The following is a 21,224-nucleotide window of genomic DNA, read 5'->3' as shown; positions in this document are numbered from 1 at the left end:
GAATATCAGAATAATTCTCAGCCAGAATAATCCTTTGAAAATTAAAGTCCACAGATGTTCCCATCACTCCTCTGCTCAAAACTCTGCAATGGCTTCTGTCTCCCTCAAAGTAAAAGCCATATACTTGTTATGGCTCACAAGAACTTCTATGGCTTGCTGGCTCCTCCCTACCTTGCTGACCTCATGTCTCACCACCCCCACCCCACCTTTGCTCCCTCCACTCCAGTCGCAATGCATTCTTTCTATCCAGCCACACTTGCACCAAGAGACCTTTGCCACTGGTATTCCCTTTGCCTTCCTACCACTTGATCCTTCACCTTTTATCACTGAAGTCTCCCTGACTATCTTACTGAAAAGTTCCCTCCCCGCAACCCTAGAATACCTCCTCTGCCCTTCCTGACCTTTATATTCTCTATAGCACTTTGACCATCTACCTATTTCTACATGTTCTTTGTTTCTTTATCTATTTGCCACCACTACAATGTAAGCCAGACACCCCACCCCACCCCACCCCAAATAAGCTGAACAGACAACAAAACAAAAACCAGGGTAGGAAAGTAAAATAAAAATGTTATGTTCATGTGGCCTGAAGAAAGGGTGCAATTTGGGGAATAGATATATGAAGCTGGGTTTCATTTAGATTTGCAATCATGAGACCTTGGTTTCAATTCCGGCTTGAATTAGATGACACTTAAGACACATTTACCTTTTAAGTCATACTTTTCTGTTTATCATAACAAAGGGAGGAAACTGAAGAACCTTTAGGGCCCCAGACAAAGCTGAAGTTCTAAATGACTCCACATAGTACATCCACATTTCCAGTCTAACTCAGGCGAGTCTAGAAATAAACCCATGGGAAGTCATGGAAGGTATTTCAGTATGTGTTAACTCAAAGACCCTCTACATGGCAAAAACTGTATTATGCACTGGGGATTTAAAAAACAAGATTTGGACCTCGTGCTGTGAATATTATTAGTAAGTAAGCACGGGGTGCTGAGGTAGCACATAACAGATGTCCATTAGGATCCCCTTCTTGCAGGGCACCTAAGGTAAAGCTTCCCTGACACAGGAACTGCTGCAGGATGAGAAGCTACTAGGTGAAAATATGTGTTCCAGGCAGAGAGAGCAGTCTGACTTCAACAATAGTGAGGTTAAGTTTTTTTTGTGTTTTTTTTTTTTAACAGAAATGATGGATGAGAGCCAGGGAATGTTAAATATAAACATAGAAAGGTAGGCGAGGGCCAGAACATGAGTTTGTATTAATCCTAAAGGCTGTGGGATGATTAATGAAGAGTCTTTAGCAGGAGAATAACAATCAGATTTGTGTTTCAGAAAGTGAAATGGATCGGAAGAGAATAAGACGAGAATTAGAAGGTCAGTAAGGAGACTGACAGCATAAACCAGGCAGTAAGAAGAAAAGGTGGATTTATTCCAGACAGAAATGAGGAGAGCCAGGACAATAGGTCAGGTACAGAAAGTCACCAGGGCTGAAAGCCCTAGGTACCTAGGAATAGGCAAAACTTGGAAAACAAGGACCTCACTCCCAGGATCACCTTTCTTCCGCTAGCATATCACTGGTCATGCAGTTTTGACCCCCTGACCTTTCATATCACTGGTTATGCAGTTCAGACTCTCCACTGACATGTTGCTAGCCATGAGGGTTAGACCACCTTAGCGGGAAACAAACAAGGGGGGCATACAATAGCCCTTAAGCATTAACCCCAAGACAATGAGGTTCTGACCCACAGTAAATACATCTAGGCCTCAGTTGTGTTTCAGCTCCAGGCCCAGAAAGCAGCAGAACCAGACAAGGGACAGCATGGATGACTTCAGAACCAGCTGTACTGACTAATGAATCACTGCCCTGGCACTGACCAATCAGTGGAGACCACAGGGACACATCTGTAAAGCTAATTAATATTCCACTGAAATCCTCCTCTGAGACCTCCAGATAAAACCCCTCAAGACTAAGTGATACTATTGTAATTAGTTAGTTATTTAATAATAAAGGGTGTCCCAAAATTCATGCAAGATTTGAATTTTGCGTGAGCATTAACAACAACAACAAAAAAATAAAAGCCTAATTTTACTTGGTTTACTGAATCAGATTTTAATATCTGTTGCCCTTTGATTTCAATCCCTTCAATTTGATCAGCATTACCAAGTACCAATTATGGCCCAGGAGCAGGGACAATGAAGACCAATAAAGACCACGGCTTTGCATATGTGCCAGCAAAGCCGTGGAGGCCATTTATCCGATGTGCTATTCCATACATAACCCTATACTGTATACTTTATGGTCAATAAAAAATTTACAATTTTTAATTATAAACCTGTGTTTTCTATCAAAATTACTTCTTGCGTGAATTTTGGGACACCCTTTAGGACAGGAGCAAAGGAAAGGCTATACATTATAGGCATGTCATTTGGGCAGCTTCACCAGGAAACTGCAATTTCACATTCCCAGGGGAGAGAAAGGATCCAACAAAGGGCAGACAGGCACATGCTCACTAAAGTTGGGGTGACCAGAGAAGGTACTTGCCTGTCAATCACACCTTGGGGCAGAGATGGTTGGCCAGAATGGGCATGGCCACTACAAAAGCTTGAATATTTGGAAATACATAATCCCCTAACCAAAGAAGTTAACTCTCTTGGGACTCTTGTTGCTCAGGTATGTTCTCTTGCTTCCCATACATTCCCCCATGTGGCCCATGACCATGGGAACCCCACACGCAAGGGACTACTGGACTGCAGTGGGGAACACAAGCTAAGCTAGCCTGATGCTGGGCTGCACCTGGCTCCAACTTGGAAAGGAAACTGGACACTGGCTCTGATTTTAGCTCTACTGAAACGCCAGCTACACTTCTATGACTGGACTAAGGGAAATGGGATTTTGGAAACCCAGGGGTGTAACTCCACAAAAATAAAGCTTTCTACTATATCGCATCCTCAGGCCCTCTGAAAATCCTTATTCCAGTGGCACTCCAAGATCCCATCTCCCATGAGCAACCGGGTGAGAAGAGCCCCTTTCCCCTTCTATGACATAAGGACCCAGTGTGGCTCTCTTTCTCTCCAACACACTCACACCTTTCCCCATCTCCTTTCCCCAGGAGCGTTTTCCCTGCCTCTTTCTTTCTCCTAAGCTCCAAGGGTCCTTCCTTTGCCTCTGTAACTTGTTCCCTGAGCTCACTTCTTCCACTGCTCACTTCTTCTATCTCTGTGACTTTCTAAATAGACTTTTGCTTGTATTTGAATTATTGGCTCTGAATTATTTCTTAGCCAGAACTCAAGTACCGAGGTTGCTGAACGAAGGTTCAATCACAGGTAACAACTGGTGCCATTTTCCCCACCAACATTACCAGTAGATAATCAGGTTGGAGAGTGAGAGAGGAGGAGATAAAGATGACACTTCAACTTATAGAATAAAAGACTAAGTAAACGGTGGTACCATCAATCAAAATGGGATCACAGAGTAAAGAAATCGCTTTTAAAGGGGAGAGCATAAGCTCAGTTTTAGCCATATCGAGTTTTGGTATCTAAGAAGCGATGTACAGTCAGGAGTTGAATATATTGGTGGGGATCCTGGTAGGAAGAACTGGCCTACAGACACAGATTTGGGAAAAGCAACATCTACATGGAAACTGAAGCAATGGGATAAATATGATCACTCATGGAGATTGAACAGGGGGAAGAGGGACCAGAACAGAAGCCTAGGAAGCATAAATATTTAAGAAGCACTCAAAAGCTGAATGAGGAGAAATTATCAGAGTTGTAGAAAGAAATCCAGTCAAATATGCTTTACTGAAAAGACAGGAGAAAAAAATTTCTCAAAAAAGACTGTGATAAATTTTAAATACTGCAGACAGATCAAGTCCACTTAAGGATTGAAAAGTGCCTTTTCGGGAAGCATTGGTCTTCTAGGTAAACTCAGTTTCAATCATGTGGAAGGGTCAAAACCAGGTGGGAAAGGAATGAATAGCAAATGGAGACCATTACAATTTCTTTTAACTCGCGTATGTATAAGAAAAAGTAGTTTGGAAAGAAAGAGGCTGAAATCTTCCACAGAGATGGGAAGGCAGAAGATAATGCAAGCAGGAGAGAGACAAGTTTGGGCTCAGAGAAAAAGTTAAAGGCATTTTCCTGGTAAGCCCATATTTTCTCCATAAAGTAGGACATGAGAATGTCTGCTGAGAGTGAGGAGAGAGAGAACAGAGTAGGAGACTTGATTGAAGATGGTTGTGAAAATCTAAAATAGCTGTTGTGGTGGTGAAATAACAGCATGAAAACAGCATTTATGGAAAATTAGTCCAGCAGCATTATGCAGGGAGAAATGGAGATGGGAAAACTGCAGTTACAAAAGGCACATCTAGAAGGCTCCTGAATTAATTTAGATCTGAATTGCTGAGCGCATGGAGCAGAGTGATGGCATAAGTGATAGGAAAGAACAAATAAGGGAATTCTTTAACAAATAACTAACCCCCCACACCTATCCAAATAGACTGCCTTCTCCCAACACCTCAAGGGTCGCCAAGGCAGGATCAAACATCCTCAATTATTTCAGCTCCTGGTGTGAACTAAAGCTATGGCTAGCTTGCCCCCAACTTTAAGCTTCCTGGTACAAAATGCTTGTTGTTTCTTCAGAGCAATACCCTGGCCTTCGTGTTGCACGACAGGTGGAGTAACAAGACACTGGATCTTGGGTGCTTCAGTCCTAGGTTTCTTCCTTATTTGTTTAGAGGCTTTCTCACAACATATTGGCAAACATCATCTTCTTAGAGAGACTGAAAAGTCTGCGGACTCTGCTAGCTCTTTTGGGCCCCAGATGACAAGGAGGCACAGTGTGTCAGTGAGCCCAGGAATATCTTTCTCCCCCAAAGACCAACAACACTGCACTGCAACCCGGAACAGATCTGCATCTTCTTTCTCCAGTTCCCCATGGTCTATAGCAGGAGTGCCCTTTACTCATTTTTTAAAATATAGATATTATAGCGAAGGCAAAGTATGGCACTTGAAAAGAGCACATCTGATTTCCCACTCCTCATTTCAGCTCTGAAGTTCATTTCTAAAGACTGATAAGCAACAATATTTTTTATATCTGTACAGCATCTTTTCTCTGAAGAATAAACAGTCATGCTTTTTGAGCCACATCTACCTAACCTACATCCAATCTTCATCTTCCTAAATTAACCAAATGGAGAGAAACCACTTCAAATTCTTTAAAACTAGGAGCAAAGAGGTCTGATAACTTAGAGAGGGCCATGGCCAAGAATATGTAAACTATAGAGAAATTCAAGAAACCCAGCACATGTGTGGGTTTTCTCAGAGGGACACACTAATGTAAGCACCAGTAGTGTTTATCTCTCAATGGAATTCCTGCCTGACTGCTGGGCTGGGTGCAAGCTAATTTCCCCCTGGGTGAATGGTGCTGTTGAGATGCAGAACTCACCACCATCTGTTACCTAGAATTAGCATAATGACAAATTATCTAATCCCTTCCATTTAACAGATACAAATGGTACTCTTATAACACCAGTTCAGTCATATCCTCATTCATGTGGTCTACCCCCACCCCATAAAATTTAGTCTTCCCATACTGCTGGTGATGGACCCTTTCAGGGCTTTACCCCCAAGTTCCCCATCTTGCTGAAGAGTCCAGGTGCTTTACGATGAGAAGCTTTCCTGACTCATTTTATTCAGGAGTTGGAATGCAGCTGTTATTCCAGATGCATCTGAAAAGGGGCATGCTGAACATAAAGAAAAGCTGTCTCTAGGAGACAAGCAAGTACAGTGCAGAGCAGTGCCTTCTTAAACTAGATCAGGTTGAAAATTTCAACAGGGTTAATACAAAGAAAAGGCATGTCAGTGCTGATCTGGTGAGAATGATAAAAAGGAGAAAGGGAAAAGAAAGAAATCAGGAAATTAAACAAGTAGTAAGTCATAAAATTCTAACAGGAAAAACTGCTGTTTTACAGTTTTAGATAGCAAGATATAGGTAGCATTAAACAAAAAGTAAGAATCAGCCCTAGCCGGTTTGGCTCAGCGGATAGAGCGTCCACCTGCAGACAAAAGGGCCCCCGGTTCCATTCCAGTCAAGGGCACGAATCTTGGTTACAGGTTCCTCTGGGGCCTGGGCCCTGGTCAGGGTTTGTGCAGAAGGCAACCAATCAATGTGTTTCTCTCATATCCATGTTTCTCTCTGTCTTTCCCTCTCTCTTCCACTCTCCCTAAAAATCAACGGAAAAATATCCTCAGGTGAGAATTAACCAACAAAAAATCCTATATAATAAAGAGCCAATATGCACATGGTCATCAGGCCCTCACGCTGTCATGCCCTAACAGCTCAGACACTCAACACTGGGGACCAGCCAGACACAAATGAGCTCTCGAGAGAGAGAAATGGGGACCAGCCAGGCACAAAGGAGCCCGAGAGAGAGAAATGGGGACCAGCCAGGCAAGCCACCTGCCCCACGGTACCGGGTGCCAGCAGCTGAGCCTGCTCCTGTGGCCCGGAAGAGGGACAATCCACATGCGCTCAGGTCCCCACAGTCCCAGGCACCAGCGGCTGTGCCTGCAGCCTGGGAGAGAGACAAGCCGGCTGCCCCGTTGTCCCCTGCGGCTGCGGCCGACCCGGGCAAAGCCGGCCCAAGTCCTGAGTGCCTGCAGCTGGCCAGTGGGAGGGAAGCCCGGGTCCCGGGTGTGGGTTGAGGCAGAGGCGGTTAGGGGCAATCAGGCCAGCAGGGGAGCAGTTAGGGGCGATCAGGCAGGCAGGCAGAAGTGATTAGGGGCAATCAGGCAGGCAGAGGTGGTTAGGGGCAATCATCAGGCAGGCAGAGGGGTTAGGGGTGATCAGGCAGGCAGGCAGGCAGGCAGGCGAGCAGTTAGGAACCAGCGGTCCCGGATTGTGAGAGGCAGTCGGACATCCCCCGAGGGGTCCCGGATTGGAGAGGGTGCAGGCCAGGCTGAGGGACCCTGCCACCCCCTCACCCCCCCGCCCACACACAAATTTTGTGCACCGGGCCTCTAGTAAAAGAATAAGACATATAGAAAAACAAAAACATGCTCATTGGCTCAAATAACCAGAAGAGCACAATCAATAGATGGATGGCTGGCTACCTGTGGCAGCACGTAAAGAAGTGAATTGTTCTATCACCAGTGACCAGTATAGAGATAGTTCCATTAGAAGGAAGCACAGAGTCGGATCTTATATTGAAAACAATTTCCAGAGTCAGCCATTTCCTCATAAACGGAGCTTTTGGGAGAGGTCAAGAGAAAACATTATAAGAAAATATATTTGCATATAAAACGATTCCACATCCCCTATAAAAATATAAGTAGAGAAAATTTCTTGTTTATCTTGGGTAAATAACATTTTGGATATTTGTGAAATCATTAAATATTTATTACATTTACTCATCTAGATGCACTGTTTAAAGCACTACATTTCAGAAATATTTTTCTCAAGCTACACTCTGTACAAGTGTACTCCATCACAATGTGCATCATTAGAGCCACCTTTTGAGGCAGTTCTGTCTTCTCCATCATGACATTTTCAGACATAGCTCTTTTGAAATCTATATATGACGCTGCCATCAGAAATTCTTCCCTTAAATAACAAGGATCCATTTTCAAAACATTCAATTGCCTGGTTTTATCATTTGTCCTATAAGTATTTATTCATATCTCCACAGCGTAAGTCCCATAAGTCTGCAAACTCACTGTCTGTTTTGTAATTAAAGTTTTATTGGACGCCGAGACCGGTTTGGCTCAGTGGATAGAGCGTCGGCCTGCGGACTGAAAGGTCCCAGGTTCGATTCCAGTCAAGGGCATGTACCTGGGTTGCGGGCACATCCCCAGTGGGAGATGTGCAGGAGGCAGCTGACCGATGTTTCTCTCATCGATGTTTCTAACTCTCTATCTCTCTCCCTTCCTCTCTGTAAAAAATCAATAAAATATATTAAAAAAAAATAAAAATAAATAAAGTTTTATTGGAGCACAGCCAACCCAGTTGTTTGCATATTATCTGTGCATGCTTTAGCATTGCAAAGGCAGAATTGAATGCTTGCATCACAGACCATATATGGCTTTCAAAATGGAAATATTTCCTACCTAGGTCCTTTACAAAAAAGGTTTGTGGCTCTCTTTAAGGTGAGCTTTAAAAGGCCACTTCCTATGACACTTAGCACTGTAGTGTGTGTGTGTGTATGTGTGTGTGTGTGTGGGGGGGGGAGGTCCACACTCACCAGAATAATTGTTATATGTTTGTGTAAAAAAAATTGGCTGCTTGAAATGATTCTGCCACGTAACCTTCATATTGCCCTGAGGATGGTTGAGTCAGGCTAATTGATATGTTCAAAATAAATTAAGCGAGGAAGCACTTTTAACACAAGGGCCTTTGCAAATACTCAAAGTAGAAGACTTCCTTTCTCCTGAGCAATAATTTTTTTTTTTTTTGAGGGGATGGAGTGAGGGGAGAACCTGGCATTTTTTTCATGTTATTATTATCCTGCCACAAGACTCTACAGTAAATAAGCTAGCCCCCCTCTTCGAAAGAACATTGAAAATGCTTCCACTAAGAATAAGGAAGGCAACTGACACTGTCATCTCTGCCGTCAACGACAGCAGGACGTAGAGAGAAGCTGCCTGGAGCACTGAATTGCTGTGCAATGCATGTCACCTCACGACACGGGTGTGAGAAAGAAACTAGGCTATTCTTAGGTTCTGCCTGGCACATAGTAAGCACTGTATGTGTTGGTGATCATTCTTCTTGCTGATGTCCATTATCATTCACACGGGCCTAGTTGTGTTACTTCTCCTGGACTAAGCCACCTTGTTTATAAATGAGGGAGGTGGACTAGATAGTTTTGAACGTATCTTCCTACTATAAAATTCCATGACTCTATAAGAAGAAAAAATGTTCACAGTTTAGACATGAAGGTACTTGTTCTCAAAGAAAGCATCTTTTAGGAAATAGCTGAAAAGGTTGAACTTGACTTCACAAGTCCAGAGATTTGTTCAGTGGACGAAGCTGTCAGTGAAAATTCCCACTTCATATCCAGCTATCCTAGGAGGTCACCCTGTACTGATAAAGACGTCGCATTCACCTCCTCGGCAGCGGTGCATGGCTGGGGAGAGCACCCATCCTTCCACAGCACTCAATCATGCACGCCACTGCAGAGGCAAAATTCATGGCTCCAGCAACAGTCCAGTGTTATCCAATATACATGAAATCGAAGTTTTCATCATTTCCAATGGTCAAAGGCCAGTGAGTGTTAAATCCCAGAATACCAGGATTAATGAAGGAGTCATTAAAAACCCAGCATTAAATCACTTCTGTAGCTAATGCTGAGAATGATGTCTGTAATACATTACAAGGCTGATTAGAAAGAAACAAGGTCCAATTTAGAAGTGAATTACCTGACTTAAAAAAAACCACAACACTGTTACATGGCTATCAGCAATTTTGTTATTACAAGGGGAAAGGGTGGGAAACATATAAATTATGTCATAATGGGAAATTATCAGAATCAGGGTGAATAACTTCCTAAAGATATAAGAGGGAGAAGGGAGTCCTGACACCATGATCAGATTTTCCTTGGTTTTCTGTTTTGTTTTAAATTGGGCTGGAGTGGGGGGAAGCGGGGGTAGCAAGTTTAATCTAGAAAAGTTTTAGAACAATCATAGTCTGATTAAAGTCCCACTATCCCTGCCAGATTCTAGGAATGAGCTGAACTCATTCTTCAAATCATGTTTTTTGGAGATGCCAAACAAAGAAGTACTGTACATTTTCCGAAAAAAACAACAACAAACTACTCAGCTCTTAAAATTGAAGGTAAACTATGGCGAGGGCTGAATAAGAGGGAGGAGGTGAAGGTGAGTGCTAAAACCCTAATGAACTATCTTCTAATTCACGATGAGTAGTGTCTAATTGCCGAATGTAATCTATCAATGGGGAAAACAAAAGTCTTCAACAAATGCTCTAAAGATAAAGCATGGTGAAAAACATGGAACTGGCCCAAGCATGCCAGGCTGTAACTCCAATTTTCCTGAGTTTCTGAATGGGAAAAATACAGCCACCAGGGACTTCTACCTACTTTTTAAGGTCTTATCCTAAGTCAGTGCACTAGTTGGAAAAGCAAATGCCACCAAGTAGATGCTCAGGTACAGAGAATCCCTTACAGGCAATGATTCTCACCCACATCCTCTCAACAGGCAAAGGTCATTAATGCAGGGCAATGTGCAGAAAACAGTTCCAGTTCAAACAATGCAAACCAAAATAGAAATACTTCTTATTGACGCTCCTTCTCTGTCAACTCACTATAAGGACAAGATTGGCACCTCTCCCTGAAAACAAGTCCTGAGGAGCAAGTGACATAACTCAAATTCCTGTGCATTATAATCAGGGGTGATATTCAAAATATGTAACATGATGGCACAGGTTAATTTGTTATACTCATGTATGCGAGCGCAATGTAAGCCCTGATTATAAACAGAGATGTGGGGGAAAAAGCAACAACAACAAAATAACCAACAGGGTCATAAATGGTGTATATTTAAAAGGGCATCTACATAAAACAACAAATCACTTGAGGATATTAGTTTGGATTAGGCCCCAGGCATCAAAATACACATTATTAATTTCAGATGCATCAGTGTACACACAATAAACTATCAAAACATAATAAACTCTAGGGCTTCTTAGATATTTAACTATTGGCTTGAGTCTTTAATCTCCCCCCACAACTGGCATTTATTGAGTCTAACAAATGAATAAATTATACTTGAATTTCTTTGGTCCCCAAGAGTATTTAAAAGACAGTTTTGTTTAGTTGCCAGCACCAACCCCAAAAACAAAAGACATTAAAACCTTTTACTGCCCACGAGTTCCTTTTAAGGAGGGCATTTTAACACAATAAGACAACAGTTACCCAACAGACAAAATATATAAACTTGATAATTAGAGGTAAAATGAATATTAGATGTCTAAATTCAAAGCTCTCTCCAATGTTGTCCATTGTTCTCTCAGGTAAACAATTTAACTCAAGGTCATGTCAGGGGCTAATGGCAATGAGTCAACTAGTGGTAGTTATCACTACTATTCGGGTAAAATCTGACTTTGAAAATCTACAGACATCCAAGTAAACCTAATGTTTAGGATCAAGAGTTTGAGGAGGAAGGGTTACACAAAAGGAAAAACCTATAGCTACAGTTTAAAACCAGTGGGGCCCTCACTTGTCGCCGCCGGCCTGCCTCGCCACCCACACACCCTGCCGCTGCCCCGCAGAAATGCTCCCATTACACACAGTCCTTCGCCAGATGAGGCCCGTGTCCAGGGCACTGGCTCCTCATCTCACTCGGGCTTATGCCAAAGATGTAAAATTCGGTGCAGAGGCTCGAGCCTTAATGCTTCAAGGTGTAGACCTTTTAGCCGATGCTGTAGCCGTTACTATGGGGCCAAAGGGAAGAACAGTGATTATTGAACAGAGCTGGGGAAGTCCCAAAGTAACAAAAGATGGTGTGGCTGTTGCAAAGTCCATCGACTGAAAAGATAAATATAAAAATATTGGCGCTAAACTTGTTCAGGATGTGGCCAATAATACAAATGAAGAGGCTGGGGATGGCACCACTACGGCTACTGTGCTAGCACGCTCCATTGCCAAGGAAGGGTTTGAGAAGATCAGCAAAGGTGCTAATCCAGTGGAAATCAGGAGAGGTGTGATGTTAGCTGTCGATGCTGTAATTTCTGAACTTAAGAAGCAGTCTAGCCCTAACCGGTTTGGCTCAGTGGATAGAGCGTTGGCCTGCGGACTGAAAGGTCCCAGGTTCGATTCTGGCCAAGGGCATGTACCTTGGTTGTGGGCACATCCCCAGTAGGAGGTGTGCAGGAGGCAGCTGACTGATGTTTCTCTCTCATCGATGTTTCTAACTCCCTATCCCCCTCTCTCTTCCTTTCTGTAAAAAATCAATAAAATATATATATATGTAAAAAAAGAAGCAGTCTAAACCTGTGATAACCCCTGAGGAAATAGCTCAGGTTGCTACAATTTCTGCAAATGGAGACAAAGAAATTGGCAACATAATTTCTGACACAATGAAAAAGGTTGGAAGGAAAGGCGTCATCACTGTAAAGGATAGAAAAACACTAAATGATGAATTAGAAATTACTGAAGGCATGAAGTTTGATCAAGGTTATATTTCTCCATACTTTATTAATACAGCAAAAGGTCAGAAATGTGAATTTCAAGATGCATACGTTCTGTTGAGTGAAAAGAAAATTTCTAGTGTTCAGTCCATCGTACCTGCTCTTGAAATTGCCAATGCTCACCGCGAGCCCCTGGTCATAATTGCTGAAGATGTTGAGGGAGAAGCTCTCGGTACACTGGTTTTGAATAGGCTAAAAGTTGGTATTCAGGTTGTAGCAATCAAAGCTCCAGGTTTTGGGGACAATAGGAAGAACCAGCTTAAAGACATGGCTATTGCTACTGGTGGTGCTGTGTTTGGAGAAGAAGGATTGGCTTTCAACCTAGAAGACGTTCAGCCTCATGACTTAGGAAAAGTTGGAAAGGTCATTGTGACCAAAGATGATGCCATGCTCTTGAAGGGAAAAGGTGACAAGGCTCAGATTGAAAAACGTATTCAAGAAATCATTGAGCTAACAGTTAGATACCACAACTAGTGAATATGGTAAGGAAAAACTAAATGAATGCCTGGCCAAACTCTCAGATGGGGTAGCTGTGCTGAAGGTTGGTGGGACAGGTGATGTTGAAGTGAATGAAAAGAAAGACAGAGTCACAGATGCCCTCAATGCTACCCGAGCTGCTGTGGAGGAAGGCATTGTTCTGGGAGGGGGCTGTGCCCTGCTTCGGAGCATTCCAGCCTTGGACTCATTAACTCCAACTAATGAAGATCAAAAAATTGGTATAGAAATTATTAAGAAAGCACTAAAAATTCCTGCAATGACCATTGCTAAGAATGCAGGTGTTGAGGGATCATCAATAGTTGAGAAAATTATGCAAAGTTCCTCAGAAATTGGTTATGATGCCATGCTTGGAGATTTTGTGAATATGGTGGAAAAAGGAATCATTGATCCAACTAAGGTTGTAAGAACTGCTTAACTGGATGCTCTGTTAACAACAGCAGAAGTTGTGTCACAAAAATTCCCAAAGAGGAGAAGGACCCTGGGATGGGTGGGATGGGCGGCATGGGAGGAGGGATGGGAGGCGGCATGTTCTAGCCCTGGAAGAGCGCTTTACCATCATCACTGAGGACTGAGAGGAAGCGCAAGGCATCTCCTCACCTATAACTTCAGAGAAGTCAGTTGAAGGAAGTAACTGAAGAAAAGGCTGGCTGATGTTCAAGAAAATCCCTCTAACCATCAGTTACTGGTTTCAGTTGACAACATACAATGGTTTACTGCTGTCATTGTCCATGTCTACAGATAATTTATTTTGTATTTTTGAATAAAAATACATTTGTACAATCCTGATAAGTGCAAGAGCCATGTACCAATATACTGCTTTCAATGTAAATCACTGAGGCATTTTTACTATTATTCTGTTAAAATCGGGATTTTAGTGCTTGCCATCACCCGATGAGAAGTGAAGAAGCAGCCGTTCTGTGGAGAGTAAGAATAATTGTGTACAAAGTAGAGAAATATCCAATTACGTGACCTTTGTGTAATAAAAATTTGTTTAAAGTTAAATAAAATAAAATAAAATAAAAATAAAACCAGTGGGAAACTCTTGGCTTCACTGCTACTCCTTTCATCCCCAAACACACCCCTGTTAATGTTCCCTCTGATAGAACCTGAGAGCAGGTTGAAAGAAATTTTAGATTACTAAGCGATACATTAAGGAAACATAATATTAGCAGTACTGTTTATGCTACATTCTCCTTCGAAAAGGCCTGATAAGGGCCTTAGAAAAGGAGGGTGAATGACTTGTCAGGTCACCCTTTAAGTTGGAGGCAGAGCTAGAAATAACCATCACCCTATCAGCCCCTACATTGTTCTGCCATTCAGTACTTTTTCTAAGCAGAGCTGGTACAGGTGAAATTAAGTGGAGGTAAAAGGCTGTGATCAGGGACCAAAAGTGATCCAAGAAAATATATATTGGTAAAATTGGTTTTATTCCTCCTATTACCTATATCTATACTTGTCAGAAACAGCCGAAAATGTTGGTTTTGGAACTTCCTGTTTCCTCTACATTTCCCCTTTCATAGTACTTATTAATATTTGGCTGCACATTAGAATTATTACTCAAAACACCAATGCCAGTCCCTAACCGGTTTGGCTCAGTGGATAGAGTGTCGGCCTACGGACTGAAGGGTCCCAGGTTCGATTCCGGTCAAGGGCATGTACTTTGGTTGTGGGCACATCCCCGGTGGGGAGTGTGCAGGAGGCAGCTGAATCAATGTTTCTCTCTCACTGATGTTTCTAACTCTCCATCCCCCTCCCTTCTTCTCTGTAAAAAATCAATAAAATATATTTAAAAAACAAACAAACAAAAACAACAAAACAACAATGCCAGGCTAATAAAACCGGAAGCTCCAGGGGTGAAAATCAATACTTTAAAACACCGAACACTATACCTACATTTTAAATACAGGGTACCATTTTTTTAAAGTGCCCTAGGTGGGTCTTATCATATAGTTTTGTGAACAGCTGCCCACACAGAAGAGTTCAACTAACACGTTCTTCTTTTCCAGAATTTAAGGGCCCAAGATTGACCGACCTAATGTAGCTTAAGGCCCCCAGAACCATAAATGTGTCAAAGAACCTGGCATTCCCCCAAAGACCAAGAACCTAAGAATTGTAGGTAGGGAATAAACCAAACTTTGGAACTGGTTCAGGATCAGCAAATTCATACCTATTGGTTCTACCAGTATTTAGGTAGCAGGAAGACAAGAAATCGATTGTGGGAGCAACCAGAGGGAACATGCCTCATCTTTGTCTCTTCAGAATAGAACTGCGAGTTCCGTGCTGCATTTTCTAGGCAGCTGTGATGACAAGAGCCCCCTCCAAGCTGTAGGCACCACTTGGGAGGGGGAGTTCTCCGCCTCCCAGGGGAATAAAGGACAAACAAGCAAACTCGTGGCCATGATGACAAAACTAGGCCTACGTATCCATTTTATTATTAGCCTGACATTAAACACCACTTAAAAACAAAACAAAACTACCCACCCACACAAACACACACCCCAAGGCAGAAAATTATATAACGGCATCTGGAATGATTTGCTCTGACAGTGAAAGTAGAACCAGACGTATCAGAGAGGTCTGCAAAGACCAAAATGGGGGCGGGGTAGCCCCAGAGAGCCATGTTCACATACTCAATAGTTCATGCAAGTGCTTTGTTTAGAGGAAGGAGCTCAAAATAATGCTCTGGATTCTGGAAGGCTGCCACTCTACTCTGAGAAATTCTGAGCCACTACCAACTGGAAGAATAACCATGTTCTTATACCAAGCCCAATCATTAAATCAGAAGAAAATTGTTTTGGCACAGGTTGCTTCTTGGGGTGGAAACTCAAGATAAGTTTCTCATATGGGTCAGAAAGGAAAAAGGGGCCCAGTAAGAAGAATTCCACCACCTGCCCCATTATAGTTTATGGACCACGACCAGCCAGCTGGCACCACAGGAACATAGCAAGCCGTGTTTTTGTTCCCCAGAATCCATTAGCAATTGGACCAAGACCAATGTCAGTGTGGATAAGGTCTAGAATGTGGCAGCTACTTTAGACCTTCACTGCGTAAACAAAGTATAGAACCTCTGCAGGTGAAAACACTAGACATGAGTCTCCACCTATAAAATTTAGTTTAAAAAAATACGTTTTCTGCTAGTCAACATTTTTCATAAGATTTAGAAACCATAATATTTTTCACTCAGTGATTCATTGCTCGAATTTAGGCAACAAATGAGCCAAGTTAAAAAGGTCAAGGGTTTTGTTATTTCTTATTCTCCACTTTCCTTTATGTCAACTCTCACTCAATGATCAGATCTCTCTCCACTGCCACAGGCTGCAGTAGGTGACACAAGAAGAAACCGTTTCAGAGGGAGGTTTTTGAGAAAGTGGTGACAAGAATAAATGCTTTACATAGTTGTTTCTTCACTTAAAAAAGGGAAAAAAAAAAGGTGACTTTGCAATCAAAGTCAAGATTATTTTTTTTTGGAAGGAGGAGGGATGACAAGAACTGTAGTATAGCTGCCCTTGCTACTGAACTGATAGGTAAAATCACAATTTTAACACAATGGAAGCTCACATTAAGGCAACAGCCTGGTGAATCACAGTTGATATGTAAGCAGATGTGTCAGAAAGCCTTACGGCTCCATGTAAAATCCACACTGTAAACCTGATGGGAGGCAGTCCCAAGTTTCCTCTACCCTTTATGACAGTCATGCTATTAGACATCTCCGCATACTTGCATACATATTGACCTCCAAGGTCCAAATAGTCTCTAAATCCCTCCAAGTTCCACTTGTTGTAAACACATTTTTACTGACAGTACAAAAATTCGCAAAGGCCTCACAACGAAAAGGGTTGTTCTCTACGTTCCACGGAGAATGATTTCAGTAAGACTTTAAGGTGGGGGCACAGAAGAGCACTTCCTAAGACACTTGAGTAGCGCTCTGCCTTTTCAGATATTCAGACAGGAAGTAGAGAGGTAGAGATCACTAACTACAGCAAGTATATCCATGTAGGTTGCTTGCTACATATCTCTTGGTTTGAAAGATATTCAATATGTGGCTTTTAATGAGGGATAAATTGTGTGCCTATTCAGTGGTAAATGTGTGTTAAACTTCTTGAAACATTACAAATTACTCATGAAAATTTATTACTTCTACCTTTATGCAAGTACTTACCAATCACTACTGTGTTAACATAGTATACATTCAATATTTAGTGGAAAAATGGATGTAATTTAGCCATCATGACAATTTTAAAAGTGAGAAAAGAGATAAATCCAAACCAAAGTGCCTGCTATGAAACAATAAAAATGAACTACTACTACAAAAACTAAGCCACAATCCAATGGGGCATTTTTGTTTTGTTTTTTAATTAACCTTTGGACATTTCCTATATCTTATTTAAGCTAATACTTAGAACATTCTGTGAGGGAGCAGTATTATCAGTGGACGAATTTGGCCAGGGGGTAGTGAGAAGAAAAAGAAGAGACTGGAATATAAAAATATTCAAGAAAAATTCTCACAAAAGGAAAAGGTTTGAGCAAAAAGAAGTAAGTAAAGATGTTGAGGAGAGGACAAAGAGAAAGGACAGAAGTGACCACTGGATCTGAAATAGGTCAAAGGTGACCAGGCTGATTTCAGTACTTGATTTGTCTTAGTGACTAAGCTAAACATTTAAGATGCATAGCACATTTTATCTTCACAACAGCTTGAGATTGTTATTTCTTACACAAGAAAAAACAAAGGCCCAAGATTACACAGCTATTTAGGAGTAGAGCTGAGGTTTTACCTCAGGTCTGCTCACCCCCAAAGCCTACCTTAGAAAAAATCCACAGAATCTGAACATCCAAGAATAGCTTGCCTTAGACTTCACCTCAACAGTATGCCAAGTGGTTAGTGTTCTCATTCCTAAATTCGTAAAAAATAACCAGTCTTCAAAAGGAATACCCTCCAAATAACAGCTATTATATTAGCATGAATAAGTAATGGGTAGTTCTACCCTATTTTCTAAGCTTTTAAAAATGTTACTCTAATTTTTATTATTCTTTTTAAAATTCACTCAGTATGAACTGGAGCAAATCCCTGTCAAGGAGCATCACTAGTGGGAAATAGAAAAATCTATAAAAACGCCAGTTTTATTTCCCTCTATCACTTGGTACTGTGCTGGCCACAGGAACTGTAAAGAGAAAGGGGCTGAGAAATGGCACAAAAAAGATAAAGAATTTTTGCTTACTAGTAACTACGTCAAACGTCCCCTTTCCTTATCACATCAACTGCACTATCCAAAGGAATAAAGAAAGAACGCTCGAGGGAGGTAAGAATGGCAGACTGAGAATTTATGTCCACATGACATCCTTTACAAGGTCCTACTGAAATGACAGGAAAGAAAGATATGGACATGAATAAAAAGCCCTAATGGTGTTAAAAAAAAAAAAAAAAAAAACCAAGAAAGTGTGTTAACAGCATATCAGAAAGTTTGCACAAATCCTGAAAGACAGAAAGCAGATGGTATGAGATTGGGGGGAGATTTAGGGGCACCTCAAGGACCTTTATCGAGAAATACAAAGCACCACAGTGAGTAGGCTTTGGGGACATCATCTGACCAATTGATCAGGAATACCATTCAGAAGAGCGGGGCTAGCCAGCCTCTCTCTGGTCCCTATGATGCCCACAGAGGTGCTAACCCTTAGCAAAACTCCAAGAAATACTCTACCAGCAAGTACAGCACAGACATTTCTTTGATTGCATATGTTTCTATTGATTTAAAGGAGAGGGAGGGAGAGAAACATCAATGATTAGAGAGAATTATTGATTGGCTGTCTCCGGCATGCCCCCTACTGGAGATCAACCCTGAAACCGAGGCATGTGCCCTGACTAGGAATCGAACCCTGACCTCCAGGTTCACAGGTCAATGCTCAACCACTGAGCACACCGGCTGGGCAATTGCATTCTTTCTTTTTTTTTTTTTTTTTTTAATATGTTTTATTGATCTTTTACAGAGAGGAAGGGAGAGAGATAGAGAGTTAGAAGCATCGATGAGAGAGAAACATCAATCAGCTGCCTCCTGCACATCTCCCACTGGGGATGTGCCTGCAACCCAGGTACATGCCCTTGACCGGAATCGAACCTGGGACCCTTCAGTCCGCAGGCCGACGCTCTATCCACTGAGCCAAACCGGTTTCGGCAATTGCATTCTTTCTATGTGTGTTCCTGAATCGGTGACATTCACAAAAACACCAACAAAACCCCCTAAACAAATAGGGCTTTAAAGAAGAGCCGGGTCATGGGAAGACCACTTAAATGCTATGGAACTTTCTACCTAAGCACCAGCAAAATTAACCTCGGCTCACAGTTAAATCTCCACTGGCAGAGTAGCCTTTACCCCTGGAGCTCTCACGCTTCCTCCTCCTTCCAGATGAGGTAGCAGAAGGCTTTGTTTCCAATAGATACCATTTTAATTAAAACATAAAATCTGATCCAGGGTGTAGCCTTTCATCACTAATCCACTGTTTTAATACAGGAGGAGTGTCTTCACAGCTTTTTCTACTGCACTTGCAGGTTGCTAGTCAGCGTAACCACAGAAAACTATAGAGCAAAAAGCACAAAGCTTCTTAAAGCCACTAAAGCAGTCATGACTTAAACTAAAGGAAGCTACTGTGATAGATTTCTCAACTTCACATTTTCAGATTTTTCTTTAGCTATTGCTAAAGTTTCTCCCTTTAAGTCTCTTATTGTTTCAATACTGTAGTGTATTTGGGAATTAAAACCAACATGACTTCAACTTTATACCAGTGAGATTCCCCAAATTCCCAATGTCATATGAGATGGTTATATGAGATACTTCAAAGCAATATATGTAATAGAACAGAGGGTAGGTGATTCATCTGGGGAAGGACCTTAGATGGAGTTTGTATCCTGAAAGAAAAGCAGAGCAATAGCTTTTGAGACAGAATGGGCCAAGTACATCACAGGTCCTACCCCTGCCCCCCACGTCCTATGCCAACCCAGTGAGATACACTAAAGCTGGCTGAGGAAACCCCCTGTGCTTTGACAATTTTAGTCAGGTCTGCAATGTGCCTGCTTCCTCTGTGTTCCAGGTCCAGACACTTTCAGGACCGAATATAGAGACTGCCTTTGATATTTCCTGCTGCCAACTCAAACCTGGTCCTTCCTTCACAAAAATACTTGAGAACTTATGAATGAAAAGAAGCAACAGAAACAAAGAACAACTGGTCATGGGGAAACAGATAATTCAATGGAAGAGGGAGGTGTGTTTTTTATTTTTAAAGAGATATCAGAGAAAATACTGTATTCAGGATGCTATTACAATAGAACACTTAAAAAAGAAAAATTTTAAATATAAGTGCTGTAATTTTTTAAAAAATTTGAATGAGCAAGAGAACAGTCTCTATAAATTTCATGAGGGCACAAATCATTTCACTCTCAGTACTACCAATATATTTCTAATGCCTAACACAGTGCTTAGTACATACCAGACATTCTATAAATTACTTCATAAATGAACTAAGTAAATGAGTGAGTGAGATGAAAGAGACCAGGAATGCATGAAAATGAGTCAATATGCATGGCCGTCTGGCTAAGTGAGCAGGAAAATAATGTTGAAGACATCTCCTTGAATGTAGAAGAAAAATGTAAAGGAGATCTTTAAAACAAATGGAAGAAAAGTTAGAGATATGAAGCATAAGATACAATATATTGATAGAATTTCCGGAGTCAGAGGCAAAAGTAAGAAAAAGAAAATAATTCAAGCAAAAAAAGGGGGGGGGGGATCTCCTTGAAGACATGGGTGTTTAGATTTAAAAAGCAAATTAAGTATAGGTTTGTTTTTGTTGGGTTTTTTTTTTGGGGGGGGGGGGGGCGTGGAGTATGTGGATGTTGCATAGATACGCTCCCAGGAACAAAATGGAATTACAACTAAAATACAGAAAAACTTCCTGAATAATCAACAAAAAAACTCGCTAGAATGAACCCAGATAACCAAGGACCGAAAGTGGAGACTGCATAGAAGCTGTAAAAATACAATCTGTCAGCCCTAACCGGTTTGGCTCAGTGGATAGAGCGTCAGCCTGCGGCATGAAGGGTCCCAGGGCATGTACCTTGGTTTCGGGCACATCCCTAGTAGGGGGTATGCAGGAGGCGGCTGATCGATGTTTCTGACTCTCTATCCCTCTCCCTTCCTCTCTGTAAAAAATCAATAAAATATATATTTTTTTAAATACAATCTGTCAGAAAATGTGTCTTCTAATCATATCATGTAACACTGTTTTCTTCTGAAATGGCTTTACTTTGATTTTTCAAACTAATAAACATATTCAGTGCATTTAAAAAAAAGCCAACTGAGTATAAAAAAATAAACACCACCAATAAATATTTTAATAAAATTTCAAGAAACAAATAAATAACATTTCCAGAGCCAGAAAAGCTTTCAGAGTCAAAAAGAACAACTTTCTGAGATATAGTGGCAACTGCACATGAAAATGTGCAAAAAGGAAAATGATAGACATACAGAGAGAGACACACACA

At 41.6% G+C, this 21,224-nt stretch overlaps 1 protein-coding gene and 1 pseudogene across 1 annotated transcript in view; one reads left to right on the top strand and one right to left on the bottom strand.

Moving 5' to 3' along the window:
- SND1 (staphylococcal nuclease and tudor domain containing 1) overlaps window positions 1-21,224 on the bottom strand; it is a 447,431-nt gene that overhangs the window by 219,272 nt on the left and 206,935 nt on the right. The window lies entirely within an intron of this gene.
- LOC139016830 (60 kDa heat shock protein, mitochondrial-like) lies at window positions 11,273-13,231 on the top strand (annotated as a pseudogene).

Source organism: Myotis yumanensis, unplaced genomic scaffold, assembly GCF_028538775.1.
Source record: "Myotis yumanensis isolate MYYU_CA2020_CCGP unplaced genomic scaffold, mMyoYum1.0.hap1 SCAF_9, whole genome shotgun sequence".
Classification (NCBI taxonomy): Eukaryota; Metazoa; Chordata; class Mammalia; order Chiroptera; family Vespertilionidae; genus Myotis; species Myotis yumanensis.
Note: the sequence above shows the minus strand (reverse complement) of the source record. Positions and strands in the feature narration are given on the sequence as shown.